Source organism: Podarcis liolepis, assembly GCF_965112155.1.
Source record: "Podarcis liolepis genome assembly, chromosome: 1".
Classification (NCBI taxonomy): domain Eukaryota; kingdom Metazoa; phylum Chordata; class Lepidosauria; order Squamata; family Lacertidae; genus Podarcis; species Podarcis liolepis.
Genome location: NC_139554.1, coordinates 127,398,438 through 127,417,503, shown reverse-complemented (window position 1 = coordinate 127,417,503; position 19,066 = coordinate 127,398,438).

Sequence of the window (19,066 nt, the reverse complement as noted above, 5' to 3'; positions counted from 1 at the left end):
GGTAAAAAAAATTTTCTAAGCCCCGGGGTCACAATTTCAGCAAAAATCTGAAATTCTCCAATTCTCTCAAAAATGGTGCCAAACTGTTGCAAATTCTCCCCTGAAAGGTTTGGCGGTGGAAACAGAAGCCTTTTTGTCATAGGAAATGAAATCAGCCCTCGAAGACCAAACCTGTAGGAAAAAAAATTTTTCTAAGCCCCGGGGTCACAATTTCAGCAAAAAACTGAAATTCTCCAATTCTCTCAAAAACGGTGCCAAACTGTTGCAAATTCTCCCCTGAAAGGTTTGGCGGTGGAAACAGAAACCTTTTTGTCATAGGAAATGAAATCAGCCCTCGAAGACAAAACCTGTGGTAAAAAAAATTTTCTAAGCCCCGGGGTCACAATTTCAGCAAAAATCTGAAATTCTCCAATTCTCTCAAAAATGGTGCCAAACTGTTGCAAATTCTCCCCTGAAAGGTTTGGCGGTGGAAACAGAAGCCTTTTTGTCATAGGAAATGAAATCATGCCTCGAAGACAAAACCTGTGGGGGGGGAAATTTCTAAGCCCCGGGGTCACAATTTCAGCAAAAATCTGAAATTCTCCAATTCTCTCAAAAATGGTGCCAAACTTTTGCAAATTCTCCCATGAAAGTTTTGGCGGTGGAAACAGAAGCCTTTTTGTCATAGGAAATGAAATCAGCCCTCGACAACTTTACTTGTGAAAAAAACAATTTCTAAGCCCCGGGGTCACAATTTCAGCAAAAATCTGAAATTCTCCAGTTCACTCAAAAATGGTTCCAAACTGTTGCAAATTCTCCCCTGAAAGGTTTGGCGGTGGAAACAGAAGCCTTTTTGTCATAGGAAATGAAATCAGCCCTCGAAGACAAAACCTGTGGAAAAAATTTTTTCTAAGCCCCGGGGTCACAATTTCAGCAAAAATCTGAAATTCTCCAATTCTCTCAAAAATGGTGCCAAACTGTTGCAAATTCTCCCCTGAAAGGTTTGGCGGTGGAAACAGAAGCCTTTTTGTCATAGGAAATGAAATCAGCCCTCGAAGACAAAAAGTGTGGTAAAAAAATTTTTCTAAGCCCCGGGGTCACAATTTCAGCAAAAATCTGAAATTCTCCAGTTCACTCAAAAATGGTGCCAAACTGTTGCAAATTCTCCCCTGAAAGGTTTGGCGGTGGAAACAGAAGCCTTTTTGTCATAGGAAATGAAATCAGCCCTCGAAGACAAAACCTGTGGAAAAAAATTTTTCTAACCCCCGGGGTCACAATTTCAGCAAAAATCTGAAATTCTCCAATTCTCTCAAAAAATGGTGCCAAACTGTTGCAAATTCTCCCCTGAAAGGTTTGGCGGTGGAAACAGAAGGCTTTTTGTCATAGGAAATGAAATCAGCCCTCGACAACTTTACTTGTGAAAAAAACAATTTCTAAGCCCCGGGGTCACAATTTCAGCAAAAATCTGAAATTCTCCAGTTCACTCAAAAATGGTGCCAAACTGTTGCAAATTCTCCCCTGAAAGGTTTGGCAGTGGAAACAGAAGCATTTTTGTCAAAGGAAATGAAATCAGCCCTCGAAGACAAAACCTGTGGAAAAAAATTTTTTCTAAGCCCCGGGGTCACAATTTCAGCAAAAATCTGAAATTCTCCAATTCTCTCAAAAATGGTGCCAAACTGCTGCAAATTCTCCCCTGAAAGGTTTGGCAGTGGAAACAGAAGCCTTTTTATCATAGGCCAAGAAATCAGCCCTCGACAACTTTACCTGTGAAAAAAAAAATTTCTAAGCCCCGGGGTCACAATTTCAGCAAAAATCTGAAATTCTCCAATTCTCTCAAAAATGGTGCCAAACTGTTGCAAATTCTCCCCTGAAAGCTTTGGCGGTGGAAACAGAAGCCTTTTTATCATAGGAAATGAAATCAGCCCTCAAAGACAAAACCTGTGGTAAAAAAAATTTTCTAAGCCCCGGGGTCACAATTTCTGCAAAAATCTGAAATTCTCCAATTCTCTCAAAAACGGTGCCAAACTGTTGCAAATTCTCCCCTGAAAGGTTTGGCGGTGGAAACAGAAGCCTTTTTGTCATAGGAAATGAAATCAGCCCTCGAAGACAAAACCTGTGGGAAAAAATTTTTCTAAGCCCCGGGGTCACAATTTCAGCAAAAATCTGAAATTCTCCAATTCTCTCAAAAATGGTGCCAAACTGTTGCAAATTCTCCCCTGAAAGGTCTGGCGGTGGAAACAGAAGCCTTTTTGTCATAGGAAATGAAATCAGCCCTCGACAACTTAACCAGTGGTAAAAAAAAATTTCTAAGCCCGGGGGTCACAATTTCAGCAAAAATCTGGAATTCTCCAATTCTCTCAAAAATGGTGCCAAACTGCTGCAAATTCTCCCCTGAAAGGTTTGGCAGTGGAAACAGAAGCCTTTTTATCATAGGCCAAGAAATCAGCCCTCGACAACTTTACCTGTGAAAAAAAAAATTTCTAAGCCCCGGGGTCACAATTTCAGCAAAAATGTGAAATTCTCCAATTCTCTCAAAAACGGTGCCAAACTGTTGCAAATTCTCCCCTGAAAGGTTTGGCGGTGGAAACAGAAACCTTTTTGTCATAGGAAATGAAATCAGCCCTCGAAGACAAAACCTGTGGTAAAAAAAATTTTCTAAGCCCCGGGGTCACAATTTCAGCAAAAATCTGAAATTCTCCAATTCTCTCAAAAATGGTGCCAAACTGTTGCAAATTCTCCCCTGAAAGGTTTGGCGGTGGAAACAGAAGCCTTTTTGTCATAGGAAATGAAATCAGCCCTCGAAGACCAAACCTGTAGGAAAAAAAATTTTTCTAAGCCCCGGGGTCACAATTTCAGCAAAAAACTGAAATTCTCCAATTCTCTCAAAAACGGTGCCAAACTGTTGCAAATTCTCCCCTGAAAGGTTTGGCGGTGGAAACAGAAACCTTTTTGTCATAGGAAATGAAATCAGCCCTCGAAGACAAAACCTGTGGTAAAAAAAATTTTCTAAGCCCCGGGGTCACAATTTCAGCAAAAATCTGAAATTCTCCAATTCTCTCAAAAATGGTGCCAAACTGTTGCAAATTCTCCCCTGAAAGGTTTGGCGGTGGAAACAGAAGCCTTTTTGTCATAGGAAATGAAATCAGCCCTCGACAACTTAACCAGTGGTAAAAAAAAATTTCTAAGCCCGGGGGTCACAATTTCAGCAAAAATCTGGAATTCTCCAATTCTCTCAAAAATGGTGCCAAACTGCTGCAAATTCTCCCCTGAAAGGTTTGGCAGTGGAAACAGAAGCCTTTTTATCATAGGCCAAGAAATCAGCCCTCGACAACTTTACCTGTGAAAAAAAAAATTTCTAAGCCCCGGGGTCACAATTTCAGCAAAAATGTGAAATTCTCCAATTCTCTCAAAAACGGTGCCAAACTGTTGCAAATTCTCCCCTGAAAGGTTTGGCGGTGGAAACAGAAACCTTTTTGTCATAGGAAATGAAATCAGCCCTCGAAGACAAAACCTGTGGTAAAAAAAATTTTCTAAGCCCCGGGGTCACAATTTCAGCAAAAATCTGAAATTCTCCAATTCTCTCAAAAATGGTGCCAAACTGTTGCAAATTCTCCCCTGAAAGGTTTGGCGGTGGAAACAGAAGCCTTTTTGTCATAGGAAATGAAATCAGCCCTCGAAGACCAAACCTGTAGGAAAAAATTTTTTTCTAAGCCCCGGGGTCACAATTTCAGCAAAAAACTGAAATTCTCCAATTCTCTCAAAAACGGTGCCAAACTGTTGCAAATTCTCCCCTGAAAGGTTTGGCGGTGGAAACAGAAACCTTTTTGTCATAGGAAATGAAATCAGCCCTCGAAGACAAAACCTGTGGTAAAAAAAATTTTCTAAGCCCCGGGGTCACAATTTCAGCAAAAATCTGAAATTCTCCAATTCTCTCAAAAATGGTGCCAAACTGTTGCAAATTCTCCCCTGAAAGGTTTGGCGGTGGAAACAGAAGCCTTTTTGTCATAGGAAATGAAATCAGCCCTCGACAACTTAACCAGTGGTAAAAAAAAATTTCTAAGCCCGGGGGTCACAATTTCAGCAAAAATCTGGAATTCTCCAATTCTCTCAAAAATGGTGCCAAACTGCTGCAAATTCTCCCCTGAAAGGTTTGGCAGTGGAAACAGAAGCCTTTTTATCATAGGCCAAGAAATCAGCCCTCAACAACTTTACCTGTGAAAAAAAAAATTTCTAAGCCCCGGGGTCACAATTTCAGCAAAAATGTGAAGTTCTCCAATTCTCTCAAAAACGGTGCCAAACTGTTGCAAATTCTCCCCTGAAAGGTTTGGCGGTGGAAACAGAAACCTTTTTGTCATAGGAAATGAAATCAGCCCTCAAAGACAAAACCTGTGGTAAAAAAAATTTTCTAAGCCCCGGGGTCACAATTTCAGCAAAAATCTGAAATTCTCCAATTCTCTCAAAAATGGTGCCAAACTGTTGCAAATTCTCCCCTGAAAGGTTTGGCGGTGGAAACAGAAGCCTTTTTGTCATAGGAAATGAAATCAGCCCTCGAAGACCAAACCTGTAGGAAAAAAAATTTTTCTAAGCCCCGGGGTCACAATTTCAGCAAAAAACTGAAATTCTCCAATTCTCTCAAAAATGGTGCCAAACTGTTGCAAATTCTCCCCTGAAAGGTTTGGCGGTGGAAACAGAAGCCTTTTTGTCATAGGAAATGAAATCAGCCCTCGAAGACAAAAAGTGTGGTAAAAAAATTTTTCTAAGCCCCGGGGTCACAATTTCAGCAAAAATCTGAAATTCTCCAGTTCACTCAAAAATGGTGCCAAACTGTTGCAAATTCTCCCCTGAAAGGTTTGGCGGTGGAAACAGAAGCCTTTCTGTCATAGGAAATGAAATCAGCCCTCGAAGACAAAACCTGTGGAAAAAAATTTTTCTAACCCCCGGGGTCACAATTTCAGCAAAAATCTGAAATTCTCCAATTCTCTCAAAAATTTTGCCGAACTTGTGCAAATTCTCCCCTGAAAGGTTTGGCGGTGGAAACAGAAGCCTTTTTGTCATAGGAAATGAAATCAGCCCTCGACAACTTTACTTGTGAAAAAAACAATTTCTAAGCCCCGGGGTCACAATTTCAGCAAAAATCTGAAATTCTCCAGTTCACTCAAAAATGGTGCCAAACTGTTGCAAATTCTCCCCTGAAAGGTTTGGCAGTGGAAACAGAAGCATTTTTGTCAAAGGAAATGAAATCAGCCCTCGAAGACAAAACCTGTGGAACAAATTTTTTTCTAAGCCCCGGGGTCACAATTTCAGCAAAAATCTGAAATTCTCCAATTCTCTCAAAAATGGTGCCAAACTTTTGCAAATTCTCCCCTGAAAGTTTTGGCGGTGGAAACAGAAGCCTTTTTGTCATAGGAAATGAAATCAGCCCTCGAAGACAAAACCTGTGGTAAAAAAAATTTTCTAAGCCCCGGGGTCACAATTTCAGCAAAAATCTGAAATTCTCCAATTCTCTCAAAAATGGTGCCAAACTGTTGCAAATTCTCCCCTGAAAGCTTTGGCGGTGGAAACAGAAGCCTTTTTATCATAGGAAATGAAATCAGCCCTCAAAGACAAAACCTGTGGTAAAAAAAATTTTCTAAGCCCCGGGGTCACAATTTCTGCAAAAATCTGAAATTCTCCAATTCTCTCAAAAACGGTGCCAAACTGTTGCAAATTCTCCCCTGAAAGGTTTGGCGGTGGAAACAGAAGCCTTTTTGTCATAGGAAATGAAATCAGCCCTCGAAGACAAAACCTGTGGTAAAAAAAAATTTCTAAGCCCCGGGGTCACAATTTCAGCAAAAATCTGAAATTCTCCAGTTCACTCAAAAATGGTGCCAAACTGTTGCAAATTCTCCCCTGAAAGGTTTGGCGGTGGAAACAGAAGCCTTTTTGTCATAGGAAATGAAATCAGCCCTCGAAGACAAAACCTGTGGAAAAAATTTTTTTCTAAGCCCCGGGGTCACAATTTCAGCAAAAATCTGAAATTCTCCAATTCTCTCAAAAATGGTGCCAAACTTTTGCAAATTCTCCCCTGAAAGTTTTGGCGGTGGAAACAGAAGCCTTTTTGTCATAGGAAATGAAATCAGCCCTCGAAGACAAAACCTGTGGTAAAAAAAAATTTCTAAGCCCCGGGGTCACAATTTCAGCAAAAATCTGAAATTCTCCAATTCTCTCAAAAATGGTGCCAAACTGTTGCAAATTCTCCCCTGAAAGCTTTGGCGGTGGAAACAGAAGCCTTTTTATCATAGGAAATGAAATCAGCCCTCAAAGACAAAACCTGTGGTAAAAAAAAATTTCTAAGCCCCGGGGTCACAATTTCTGCAAAAATCTGAAATTCTCCAATTCTCTCAAAAACGGTGCCAAACTGTTGCAAATTCTCCCCTGAAAGGTTTGGCGGTGGAAACAGAAGCCTTTTTGTCATAGGAAATGAAATCAGCCCTCGAAGACAAAACCTGTGGGAAAAAATTTTTCTAAGCCCCGGGGTCACAATTTCAGCAAAAATCTGAAATTCTCCAATTCTCTCAAAAATGGTGCCAAACTGTTGCAAATTCTCCCATGAAAGGTCTGGCGGTGGAAACAGAAGCCTTTTTGTCATAGGAAATGAAATCAGCCCTCGACAACTTAACCAGTGGTAAAAAAAAATTTCTAAGCCCGGGGGTCACAATTTCAGCAAAAATCTGGAATTCTCCAATTCTCTCAAAAATGGTGCCAAACTGCTGCAAATTCTCCCCTGAAAGGTTTGGCAGTGGAAACAGAAGCCTTTTTATCATAGGCCAAGAAATCAGCCCTCGACAACTTTACCTGTGAAAAAAAAAATTTCTAAGCCCCGGGGTCACAATTTCAGCAAAAATGTGAAATTCTCCAATTCTCTCAAAAACGGTGCCAAACTGTTGCAAATTCTCCCCTGAAAGGTTTGGCGGTGGAAACAGAAACCTTTTTGTCATAGGAAATGAAATCAGCCCTCGAAGACAAAACCTGTGGTAAAAAAAATTTTCTAAGCCCCGGGGTCACAATTTCAGCAAAAATCTGAAATTCTCCAATTCTCTCAAAAATGGTGCCAAACTGTTGCAAATTCTCCCCTGAAAGGTTTGGCGGTGGAAACAGAAGCCTTTTTGTCATAGGAAATGAAATCAGCCCTCGAAGACCAAACCTGTAGGAAAAAAAATTTTTCTAAGCCCCGGGGTCACAATTTCAGCAAAAAACTGAAATTCTCCAATTCTCTCAAAAATGGTGCCAAACTGTTGCAAATTCTCCCCTGAAAGGTTTGGCGGTGGAAACAGAAGCCTTTTTGTCATAGGAAATGAAATCAGCCCTCGAAGACAAAAAGTGTGGTAAAAAAAAATTTCTAAGCCCCGGGGTCACAATTTCAGCAAAAATCTGAAATTCTCCAGTTCACTCAAAAATGGTGCCAAACTGTTGCAAATTCTCCCCTGAAAGGTTTGGCGGTGGAAACAGAAGCCTTTTTGTCATAGGAAATGAAATCAGCCCTCGAAGACAAAACCTGTGGAAAAATTTTTTTCTAACCCCCGGGGTCACAATTTCAGCAAAAATCTGAAATTCTCCAATTCTCTCAAAAATTTTGCCGAACTTTTGCAAATTCTCCCCTGAAAGGTTTGGCGGTGGAAACAGAAGCCTTTTTGTCATAAGAAATGAAATCATGCCTCGAAGACAAAACCTGTGGGGGGGAAAAATTTCTAAGCCCCGGGGTCACAATTTCAGCAAAAATCTGAAATTCTCCAATTCTCTCAAAAATGGTGCCAAACTTTTGCAAATTCTCCCATGAAAGTTTTGGCGGTGGAAACAGAAGCCTTTTTGTCATAGGAAATGAAATCAGCCCTCGACAACTTTACTTGTGAAAAAAACAATTTCTAAGCCCCGGGGTCACAATTTCAGCAAAAATCTGAAATTCTCCAGTTCACTCAAAAATGGTGCCAAACTGTTGCAAATTCTCCCCTGAAAGGTTTGGCAGTGGAAACAGAAGCATTTTTGTCAAAGGAAATGAAATCAGCCCTCGAAGACAAAACCTGTGGAAAAAAAATTTTCTAAGCCCCGGGGTCACAATTTCAGCAAAAATCTGAAATTCTCCAATTCTCTCAAAAATGGTGCCAAACTGTTGCAAATTCTCCCCTGAAAGGTTTGGCGGTGGAAACAGAAGCCTTTTTGTCATAGGAAAGGAAATCAGCCCTCGAAGACAAAAAGTGTGGTAAAAAAATTTTTCTAAGCCCCGGGGTGACAATTTCAGCAAAAATCTGAAATTCTCCAGTTCACTGAAAAATGGTGCCAAATTGTTGCAAATTCTCCCCTGAAAGGTTTGGCGGTGGAAACAGAAGCCTTTTTGTCATAGGAAATGAAATCAGCCCTCGAAGACAAAACCTGTGGAAAAATTTTTTTCTAACCCCCGGGGTCACAATTTCAGCAAAAATCTGAAATTCTCCAATTCTCTCAAAAATTTTGCCGAACTTTTGCAAATTCTCCCCTGAAAGGTTTGGCGGTGGAAACAGAAGCCTTTTTGTCATAAGAAATGAAATCATGCCTCGAAGACAAAACCTGTGGGGGGGAAAAATTTCTAAGCCCCGGGGTCACAATTTCAGCAAAAATCTGAAATTCTCCAATTCTCTCAAAAATGGTGCCAAACTTTTGCAAATTCTCCCATGAAAGTTTTGGCGGTGGAAACAGAAGCCTTTTTGTCATAGGAAATGAAATCAGCCCTCGACAACTTTACTTGTGAAAAAAACAATTTCTAAGCCCCGGGGTCACAATTTCAGCAAAAATCTGAAATTCTCCAGTTCACTCAAAAATGGTGCCAAACTGTTGCAAATTCTCCCCTGAAAGGTTTGGCAGTGGAAACAGAAGCATTTTTGTCAAAGGAAATGAAATCAGCCCTCGAAGACAAAACCTGTGGAAAAAAAATTTTCTAAGCCCCGGGGTCACAATTTCAGCAAAAATCTGAAATTCTCCAATTCTCTCAAAAATGGTGCCAAACTGTTGCAAATTCTCCCCTGAAAGGTTTGGCGGTGGAAACAGAAGCCTTTTTGTCATAGGAAAGGAAATCAGCCCTCGAAGACAAAAAGTGTGGTAAAAAAATTTTTCTAAGCCCCGGGGTGACAATTTCAGCAAAAATCTGAAATTCTCCAGTTCACTGAAAAATGGTGCCAAATTGTTGCAAATTCTCCCCTGAAAGGTTTGGCGGTGGAAACAGAAGCCTTTTTGTCATAGGAAATGAAATCAGCCCTCGAAGACAAAACCTGTGGAAAAAAATTTTTCTAACCCCCGGGGTCACAATTTCAGCAAAAATCTGAAATTCTCCAATTCTCTCAAAAGTTTTGCCAAACTTTTGCAAATTCTCCCCTGAAAGGTTTGGCGGTGGAAACAGAAGCCTTTTTGTCATAGGAAATGAAATCATGCCTCGAAGACAAAACCTGTGGGGGGAAAAAATTTCTAAGCCCCGGGGTCACAATTTCAGCAAAAATCTGAAATTCTCCAGTTCACTCAAAAATGGTTCCAAACTGTTGCAAATTCTCCCCTGAAAGGTTTGGCGGTGGAAACAGAAGCCTTTTTGTCATAGGAAATGAAATCAGCCCTCAAAGACAAAAAGTGTGGTAAAAAAATTTTTCTAAGCCCCGGGGTCACAATTTCAGCAAAAATCTGAAAATCTCCATTTCACTCAAAAATGGTGCCAAACTGTTGCAAATTCTCCCCTGAAAGGTTTGGTGGTGGAAACAGAAGCCTTTTTGTCATAGGAAATGAAATCAGCCCTCGAAGACAAAACCTGTGGTAAAAAAAAAATTCTAAGCCCCGGGGTCACAATTTCAGCAAAAATCTGAAATTCTCCAATTCTCTCAAAAACGGTGCCAAACTGTTGCAAATTCTCCCCTGAAAGGTTTGGCGGTGGAAACAGAAGGCTTCTTGTCATAGGAAATGAAATCAGCCATCGAAGACAAGACCTGTGGAAAAAGATTTTTCTAAGCCCCGGGGTCACAACTTCAGCAAAAATCTGAAATTCTCCAATTCTCTCAAAAATGGTGCCAAACTGTTGCAAATTCTCCCCTGAAAGGGTTGGCAGCGGAAACAGAAGGCTTTTTATCATAGGCCAAGAAATCAGCCCTTGACAACTTTACCTGTGAAAAAAAAAAATTCTAAGCCCCGGGGTCACAATTTCAGCAAAAATCTGAAATTCTCCAATTCTCTCAAAAACGGTGCCAAACTGTTGCAAATTCTCCCCTGAAAGGTTTGGCGGTGGAAACAGAAGGCTTCTTGTCATAGGAAATGAAATCAGCCATCGAAGACAAGACCTGTGGAAAAAAATTTTTCTAACCCCCGGGGTCACAATTTCAGCAAAAATCTGAAATTCTCCAATTCTCTCAAAAATTTTGCCAAACTTTTGCAAATTCTCCCCTGAAAGGTTTGGCGGTGGAAACAGAAGCCTTTTTGTCATAGGAAAGGAAATCAGCCCTCGAAGACAAAAAGTGTGGTAAAAAAATTTTTCTAAGCCCCGGGGTGACAATTTCAGCAAAAATCTGAAATTCTCCAGTTCACTCAAAAATGGTGCCAAACTGTTGCAAATTCTCCCCTGAAAGGTTTGGCGGTGGAAACAGAAGCCTTTTTGTCATAGGAAATGAAATCAGCCCTCGAAGACAAAACCTGTGGGGAAAAAAATTTCTAAGCAACGTGGTCACAATTTCAGTAAAAATCTGAAATTCTCCAATTCTCTATTTCATTTCCTATGACAAAAAGGCTTCTGTTTCCACCGCCAATTCACTGTATTCTGCTCTGGTCAGACCTCACCTGGAGTACTGTGTCCAGTTCTGGGCACCAGAATTCAAGAAGGACAGTGACAAACTGGAACGTGTCCAGAGGAGGGCAACCAAGATGGTCAAAGGCCTGGAAACGATGCCTTATGAGGAACGGCTAAGGGAACTGGGCATGTTTAGCCTGGAGAAAAGGAGGTTAAGGGGTGATATGATAGCCATGTTCAAATATATAAAAGGATGTCACATAGAGGAGGGAGAAAGGTTGTTTTCTGCTGCTCCAGAGAAGCGGACACGGAGCAATGGATCCAAACTACAAGAGAGAAGATTCCACCTAAACATTAGGAAGAACTTCCTGACAGTAAGAGCTGTTCGACCGTGGAATTTGCTGCCAAGGAGTGTGGTGGAGTCTCCTAGTTTGGAGGTCTTTAAGCAGAGGCTTGACAACCATATGTCAGGAGTGCTCTGATGGTGTTTCCTGCTTGGCAGGGGGTTGGACTCGATGGCCCTTGTGGTCTCTTCCAACTCTAGGATTCTATGATTCTATGATTCTAACAACAATTCTCTCAAAAATGGTGCCAAACTGTTGCAAATTGTCCCCTGAAAGTTTTGGCGGTGGAAACAGAAGCCTTTTTGTCATAGGAAATGAAATCAGCCCTCGACAACTTTACCTGTGGGAAAAAAAATTTCTACGCCCCGGGGTCACAATTTCAGCAAAAATCTGAAATTCTCCAGTTCACTCAAAAATTGTGCCAAACTTTTGCAAATTCTCCCCTGAAAGGTTTGGTGGTGGAAACAGAAGCCTTTTTGTCATAGGAAATGAAATGAGCCCTCGAAGACAAAACCTGTGGGGGAAAAAAAATTCTAAGCCCCAGGGTCACAATTTCAGCAAAAATCTGAAATTCTCCAGTTGACTCAAAAATGGTGCCAAACTGTTGCAAATTCTCCCCTGAAAGGTTTGGCGGTGGAAACAGAAGCCTTTTTGTCATAGGAAATGAAATCAGCCCTCGAAGACAAAAAGTGTGGTAAAAAAAATTTTCTAAGCCCCGGGGTCACAATTTCAGCAAAAATCTGAAATTCTCCAATTCTCTCAAAAATGGTGCCAAACTTTTGCAAATTCTCCCCTGAAAGTTTTGGCGGTGGAAACAGAAGCCTTTTTGTCATAGGAAATGAAATCAGCCCTCGACAACTTAACCAGTGGTAAAAAAAAATTTCTAAGCCCGGGGGTCACAATTTCAGCAAAAATCTGGAATTCTCCAATTCTCTCAAAAATGGTGCCAAACTTTTGCAAATTCTCCCCTGAAAGGTTTGGCAGTGGAAACAGAAGCCTTTTTATCATAGGCCAAGAAATCAGCCCTCGACAACTTTACCTGTGAAAAAAAAAATTTCTAAGCCCCGGGGTCACAATTTCAGCAAAAATGTGAAATTCTCCAATTCTCTCAAAAACGGTGCCAAACTGTTGCAAATTCTCCCCTGAAAGGTTTGGCGGTGGAAACAGAAACCTTTTTGTCATAGGAAATGAAATCAGCCCTCGAAGACAAAACCTGTGGTAAAAAAAATTTTCTAAGCCCCGGGGTCACAATTTCAGCAAAAATCTGAAATTCTCCAATTCTCTCAAAAATGGTGCCAAACTGTTGCAAATTCTCCCCTGAAAGGTTTGGCGGTGGAAACAGAAGCCTTTTTGTCATAGGAAATGAAATCAGCCCTCGAAGACCAAACCTGTAGGGAAAAAAAATTTTCTAAGCCCCGGGGTCACAATTTCAGCAAAAAACTGAAATTCTCCAATTCTCTCAAAAATGGTGCCAAACTGTTGCAAATTCTCCCCTGAAAGGTTTGGCGGTGGAAACAGAAGCCTTTTTGTCATAGGAAATGAAATCAGCCCTCGAAGACAAAAAGTGTGGTAAAAAATTTTTTCTAAGCCCCGGGGTCACAATTTCAGCAAAAATCTGAAATTCTCCAGTTCACTCAAAAATGGTGCCAAACTGTTGCAAATTCTCCCCTGAAAGGTTTGGCGGTGGAAACAGAAGCCTTTTTGTCATAGGAAATGAAATCAGCCCTCGAAGACAAAACCTGTGGAAAAAAAATTTTCTAACCCCCGGTGTCACAATTTCAGCAAAAATCTGAAATTCTCCAATTCTCTCAAAAATTTTGCCGAACTTTTGCAAATTCTCCCCTGAAAGGTTTGGCGGTGGAAACAGAAGCCTTTTTGTCATAAGAAATGAAATCATGCCTCGAAGACAAAACCTGTGGGGGGGAAAAATTTCTAAGCCCCGGGGTCACAATTTCAGCAAAAATCTGAAATTCTCCAATTCTCTCAAAAATGGTGCCAAACTTTTGCAAATTCTCCCATGAAAGTTTTGGCGGTGGAAACAGAAGCCTTTTTGTCATAGGAAATGAAATCAGCCCTCGACAACTTTACTTGTGAAAAAAACAATTTCTAAGCCCCGGGGTCACAATTTCAGCAAAAATCTGAAATTCTCCAGTTCACTCAAAAATGGTGCCAAACTGTTGCAAATTCTCCCCTGAAAGGTTTGGCGGTGGAAACAGAAGCCTTTTTGTCATAGGAAATGAAATCAGCCCTCGAAGACAAAACCTGTGGTAAAAAAAAAATTCTAAGCCCCGGGGTCACAATTTCAGCAAAAATCTGAAATTCTCCAATTCTCTCAAAAACGGTGCCAAACTGTTGCAAATTCTCCCCTGAAAGGTTTGGCGGTGGAAACAGAAGGCTTCTTGTCATAGGAAATGAAATCAGCCATCGAAGACAAGACCTGTGGAAAAAGATTTTTCTAAGCCCCGGGGTCACAACTTCAGCAAAAATCTGAAATTCTCCAATTCTCTCAAAAATGGTGCCAAACTGTTGCAAATTCTCCCCTGAAAGGGTTGGCAGCGGAAACAGAAGGCTTTTTATCATAGGCCAAGAAATCAGCCCTTGACAACTTTACCTGTGAAAAAAAAAAATTCTAAGCCCCGGGGTCACAATTTCAGCAAAAATCTGAAATTCTCCAGTTCACTCAAAAATGGTGCCAAACTGTTGCAAATTCTCCCCTGAAAGGTTTGGCAGTGGAAACAGAAGCATTTTTGTCAAAGGAAATGAAATCAGCCCTCGAAGACAAAACCTGTGGAAAAAAATTTTTCTGAGCCCCGGGGTCACAATTTCAGCAAAAATCTGAAATTCTCCAATTCTCTCAAAAATGGTGCCAAACTGTTGCAAATTCTCCCCTGAAAGGTTTGGCGGTGGAAACAGAAGCCTTTTTGTCATAGGAAATGAAATCAGCCCTCGAAGACAAAAAGTGTGGTAAAAAATTTTCTAAGCCCCGGGGTCACAATTTCAGCAAAAATCTGAAATTCTCCAGTTCACTCAAAAATGGTGCCAAACTGTTGCAAATTCTCCCCTGAAAGGTTTGGCGGTGGAAACAGAAGCCTTTTTGTCATAAGAAATGAAATCAGCCCTCGAAGACAAAACCTGTGGAAAAAAATTTTTCTAACCCCCGGGGTCACAATTTCAGCAAAAATCTGAAATTCTCCAATTCTCTCAAAAATTTTGCCAAACTTTTGCAAATTCTCCCCTGAAAGGTTTGGCGGTGGAAACAGAAGCCTTTTTGTCATAGGAAATGAAATCATGCCTCGAAGACAAAACCTGTGGGGGGGAAAAATTTCTAAGCCCCGGGGTCACAATTTCAGCAAAAATCTGAAATTCTCCAGTTCACTCAAAAATGGTTCCAAACTGTTGCAAATTCTCCCCTGAAAGGTTTGGCGGTGGAAACAGAAGCCTTTTTGTCATAGGAAATGAAATCAGCCCTCAAAGACAAAAAGTGTGGTAAAAAAAATTTTCTAAGCCCCGGGGTCACAATTTCAGCAAAAATCTGAAAATCTCCAGTTCACTCAAAAATGGTGCCAAACTGTTGCAAATTCTCCCCTGAAAGGGTTGGCAGTGGAAACAGAAGGCTTTTTATCATAGGCCAAGAAATCAGCCCTCGACAACTTTACCTGTGAAAAAAAAAAATTCTAAGCCCCGGGGTCACAATTTCAGCAAAAATCTGAAACTCTCCAATTCTCTCAAAAAATGGTGCCAAAGTTTGCAAATTCTCCCCTGAAAGGTTTGGCGGTGGAAACAGAAGCCTTTTTGTCATAGGAAATGAAATCAGCCATCGAAGACAAAACTTGTGGAAAAAATTTTTTCTAAGCCCCGGGGTCACAATTTCAGCAAAAATCTGAAACTCTCCAATTCACTCAAAAAATGGTGCCAAAGTTTGCAAATTCTCCCCTGAAAGGTTTGGCGGTGGAAACAGAAGCCTTTTTGTCATAGGAAATGAAATCAGCCCTCGAAGACAAAACCTGTGGGGGAAAAAATTTCTAAGCAACGTGGTCACAATTTCAGTAAAAATCTGAAATTCTCCAATTCTCTATTTCATTTCCTATGACAAAAAGGCTTCTGTTTCCACCGCCAATTCACTGTATTCTGCTCTGGTCAGACCTCACCTGGAGTACTGTGTCCAGTTCTGGGCACCAGAATTCAAGAAGGACAGTGACAAACTGGAACGTGTCCAGAGGAGGGCAACCAAGATGGTCAAAGGCCTGGAAACGATGCCTTATGAGGAACGGCTAAGGGAACTGGGCATGTTTAGCCTGGAGAAAAGGAGGTTAAGGGGTGATATGATAGCCATGTTCAAATATATAAAAGGATGTCACATAGAGGAGGGAGAAAGGTTGTTTTCTGCTGCTCCAGAGAAGCGGACACGGAGCAATGGATCCAAACTACAAGAGAGAAGATTCCACCTAAACATTAGGAAGAACTTCCTGACAGTAAGAGCTGTTCGACCGTGGAATTTGCTGCCAAGGAGTGTGGTGGAGTCTCCTAGTTTGGAGGTCTTTAAGCAGAGGCTTGACAACCATATGTCAGGAGTGCTCTGATGGTGTTTCCTGCTTGGCAGGGGGTTGGACTCGATGGCCCTTGTGGTCTCTTCCAACTCTAGGATTCTATGATTCTATGATTCTAACAACAATTCTCTCAAAAATGGTGCCAAACTGTTGCAAATTGTCCCCTGAAAGTTTTGGCGGTGGAAACAGAAGCCTTTTTGTCATAGGAAATGAAATCAGCCCTCGACAACTTTACCTGTGGGAAAAAAAATTTCTACGCCCCGGGGTCACAATTTCAGCAAAAATCTGAAATTCTCCAGTTCACTCAAAAATTGTGCCAAACTTTTGCAAATTCTCCCCTGAAAGGTTTGGTGGTGGAAACAGAAGCCTTTTTGTCATAGGAAATGAAATGAGCCCTCGAAGACAAAACCTGTGGGGGAAAAAAATTCTAAGCCCCAGGGTCACAATTTCAGCAAAAATCTGAAATTCTCCAGTTGACTCAAAAATGGTGCCAAACTGTTGCAAATTCTCCCCTGAAAGGTTTGGCGGTGGAAACAGAAGCCTTTTTGTCATAGGAAATGAAATCAGCCCTCGAAGACAAAAAGTGTGGTAAAAAAAATTTTCTAAGCCCCGGGGTCACAATTTCAGCAAAAATCTGAAATTCTCCAATTCTCTCAAAAATGGTGCCAAACTTTTGCAAATTCTCCCCTGAAAGTTTTGGCGGTGGAAACAGAAGCCTTTTTGTCATAGGAAATGAAATCAGCCCTCGACAACTTAACCAGTGGTAAAAAAAAATTTCTAAGCCCGGGGGTCACAATTTCAGCAAAAATCTGGAATTCTCCAATTCTCTCAAAAATGGTGCCAAACTGCTGCAAATTCTCCCCTGAAAGGTTTGGCAGTGGAAACAGAAGCCTTTTTATCATAGGCCAAGAAATCAGCCCTCGACAACTTTACCTGTGAAAAAATAAAAGCCCCGGGGTCACAATTTCAGCAAAAATCTGAAATTCTCCAATTCTCTCAAAAACGGTGCCAAACTGTTGCAAATTCTCCCCTGAAAGGTTTGGCGGTGGAAACAGAAACCTTTTTGTCATAGGAAATGAAATAAGCCCTCAAAGACAAAAAGTGTGGTAAAAAATTTTCTAAGCCCCGGGGTCACAATTTCAGCAAAAATCTGAAATTCTCCAGTTCACTCAAAAATGGTGCCAAACTGTTGCAAATTCTCCCCTGAAAGGTTTGGCGGTGGAAACAGAAGCCTTTTTGTCATAAGAAATGAAATCAGCCCTCAAAGACAAAACCTGTGGAAAAAATTTTTTCTAACCCCCGGGGTCACAATTTCAGCAAAAATCTGAAATTCTCCAATTCTCTCAAAAATTTTGCCAAACTTTTGCAAATTCTCCCCTGAAAGGTTTGGCGGTGGAAACAGAAGCCTTTTTGTCATAGGAAATGAAATCAGCCCTCGAAGACAAAACCTGTGGGGAAAAAAATTTCTAAGCAACGTGGTCACAATTTCAGTAAAAATCTGAAATTCTCCAATTCTCTATTTCATTTCCTATGACAAAAAGGCTTCTGTTTCCACCGCCAATTCACTGTATTCTGCTCTGGTCAGACCTCACCTGGAGTACTGTGTCCAGTTCTGGGCACCAGAATTCAAGAAGGACAGTGACAAACTGGAACGTGTCCAGAGGAGGGCAACCAAGATGGTCAAAGGCCTGGAAACGATGCCTTATGAGGAACGGCTAAGGGAACTGGGCATGTTTAGCCTGGAGAAAAGGAGGTTAAGGGGTGATATGATAGCCATGTTCAAATATATAAAAGGATGTCACATAGAGGAGGGAGAAAGGTTGTTTTCTGCTGCTCCAGAGAAGCGGACACGGAGCAATGGATCCAAACTACAAGAGAGAAGATTCCACCTAAACATTAGGAAGAACTTCCTGACAGTAAGAGCTGTTCGACCGTGGAATTTGCTGCCAAGGAGTGTGGTGGAGTCTCCTAGTTTGGAGGTCTTTAAGCAGAGGCTTGACAACCATATGTCAGGAGTGCTCTGATGGTGTTTCCTGCTTGGCAGGGGGTTGGACTCGATGGCCCTTGCGGTCTCTTCCAACTCTAGGATTCTATGATTCTATGATTCTAACAACAATTCTCTCAAAAATGGTGCCAAACTGTTGCAAATTGTCCCCTGAAAGTTTTGGCGGTGGAAACAGAAGCCTTTTTGTCATAGGAAATGAAATCAGCCCTCGACAACTTTACCTGTGGGAAAAAAAATTTCTACGCCCCGGGGTCACAATTTCAGCAAAAATCTGAAATTCTCCAGTTCACTCAAAAATTGTGCCAAACTTTTGCAAATTCTCCCCTGAAAGGTTTGGTGGTGGAAACAGAAGCCTTTTTGTCATAGGAAATGAAATGAGCCCTCGAAGACAAAACCTGTGGGGGAAAAAAATTTCTAAGCCCCGGGGTCACAATTTCAGCAAAAATCTGAAATTCTCCAGTTGACTCAAAAATGGTGCCAAACTGTTGCAAATTCTCCCCTGAAAGGTTTGGCGGTGGAAACAGAAGCCTTTTTGTCATAGGAAATGAAATCAGCCCTCGAAGACAAAAAGTGTGGTAAAAAAAATTTTCTAAGCCCCGGGGTCACAATTTCAGCAAAAATCTGAAATTCTCCAATTCTCTCAAAAATGGTGCCAAACTTTTGCAAATTCTCCCCTGAAAGTTTTGGCGGTGGAAACAGAAGCCTTTTTGTCATAGGAAATGAAATCAGCCCTCGACAAGTTAACCAGTGGTAAAAAAAAATTTCTAAGCCCGGGGGTCACAATTTCAGCAAAAATCTGGAATTCTCCAATTCTCTCAAAAATGGTGCCAAACTGCTGCAAATTCTCCCCTGAAAGGTTTGGCAGTGGAAACAGAAGCCTTTTTATCATAGGCCAAGAAATCAGCCCTCGACAACTTTACCTGTGAAAAAAAAAATTTCTAAGCCCCGGGGTCACAATTTCAGCAAAAATGTGAAATTCTCCAATTCTCTCAAAAACGGTGCCAAACTGTTGCAAATTCTCCCCTGAAAGGTTTGGCGGTGGAAACAGAAACCTTTTTGTCATAGGAAATGAAATCAGCCCTTGAAGACAAAACCTGTGGTAAAAAAAATTTTCTAAGCCCCGGGGTCACAATTTCAGCAAAAATCTGAAATTCTCCAATTCTCTCAAAAATGGTGCCAAACTGTTGCAAATTCTCCCCTGAAAGGTTTGGCGGTGGAAACAGAAGCCTTTTTGTCATAGGAAATGAAATCAGCCCTCGAAGACCAAACCTGTAGGGAAAAAAAATTTTCTAAGCCCCGGGGTCACAATTTCAGCAAAAAACTGAAATTCTCCAATTCTCTCAAAAATGGTGCCAAACTGTTGCAAATTCTCCCCTGAAAGGTTTGGCGGTGGAAACAGAAGCCTTTTTGTCATAGGAAATGA